Here is a 1,529-nt window from a genome sequence, read left to right on the forward strand (position 1 = left end):
TTAGTGAGCCACAAATTGTGTCATAGACAATGAATACGTTACTATAAGTTGTTAGGATGAAGTTAAATGAACTAATAAGTTATACTGACAAAATTAGGCGACGTAAGAGGAGTCAAGAATTAAATCATCATATTAAAGGGTAATAAAACGATTACTTCTTGTGTCATAGGTTGTCCAACTTCGTTGATAGAACTTGTTAGGTCGTATAATTTCGTCCAAACAACTTATTGTAACGTAATTGTTAAAATGCATAAGTGTTGGGCGTATAATTCGTTATGCAACTTCTTCGACAGAACTTGTTAGGTCGTATAATTTAGTGCAAACAACTTATTTTAACGTAATTGTACATAACACATAAGTGTTGACCCTATAAACCCAAAAGTCTCGTTAAGTACTCTATGAAATAGAAACGTCCCATTCATGACGACTAAACTCTAAAATGCTCATTTTGTTATAGTGGCTTTTGGCTTAGAGTTGCATCATTAGTGATTAATCAATTTGATCATTCTATACAAGATCATTTTACATCTTAAATGGCGTTTTCGTACAAACCATGATGAAGATATGTTGTTTTAATAGCTTTTTAAGCATTCATTATAAGAAGGGGCTATTAAGATTAAGTTTTACTTTATATTAACACATTAACATATAATGATGGAAGAGTAATTTTTATTTGAGACCCGTATATAACATTATCTTTTGGATAAATAATTCAAATTAGATGGTCGAAGTAACAAAATTATAATATATATATATATATATATATATATATATATATGGAGATCGTCTCCGAAAGGAGATGCAACCGGCATCATCGCCAGAAAGAGATGCAACTGACAATGGAGATGATCGAAAGAAGGGGGAGGAAAGAGATGAACTGGCGAGAAGAGAACGTACGTGAAGATGGGCGACCAAATAAGTTATATTAGGGGAGCGCTATTTTATCAGGGCAAACATGGTAAAATTTCAGGCTGAATCTGGACAAGTAATTGCATTTGGGCTGTGTGAATAAGCTCGCCTATTTTTCATTAAGCTGTAAGTACACACCTCATTTGGGCTGTGTGTGTGTGTATAAGGAGGGGTATAAACCGATTTTGTTGTAGTGATTGTTTACAGGAAAATAATTACTCAATATTAGTACAAGTGATGTTCTTAAATTTTTAAATAGAGTCATTGATCAATTGGTTTAAAGATTAAAGGTTTGATATGATCAAAGCAAAATCCGTGTTTATACCATAATCAAGGATGTAGTTAATCTATACTATATTATAAAGCATTTGGCTAAAACTCTTAAAAACTCTTAAACCCGTTCATCCCTATCCGATTTCATSYCATATATGAATTCGTGTAACTAACTGCAGATAAACACAATCAAATACAGGATAAACATCTCATTTTAAATATAAAAAATCTAAAATATAATTAGTATAATCATTAAATTCTAACAGAATACTTAATTATTATCTTTATAAAATTTATAATATTAAACCAAAAATAAATTATTTTTTTATTAAACTTAAATTAAATTA

The sequence above is a fragment of the Cynara cardunculus genome (assembly GCF_001531365.2).
Source record: "Cynara cardunculus var. scolymus isolate 2C chromosome LG 11, CcrdV1, whole genome shotgun sequence".
NCBI classification, from domain to species: domain Eukaryota; kingdom Viridiplantae; phylum Streptophyta; class Magnoliopsida; order Asterales; family Asteraceae; genus Cynara; species Cynara cardunculus.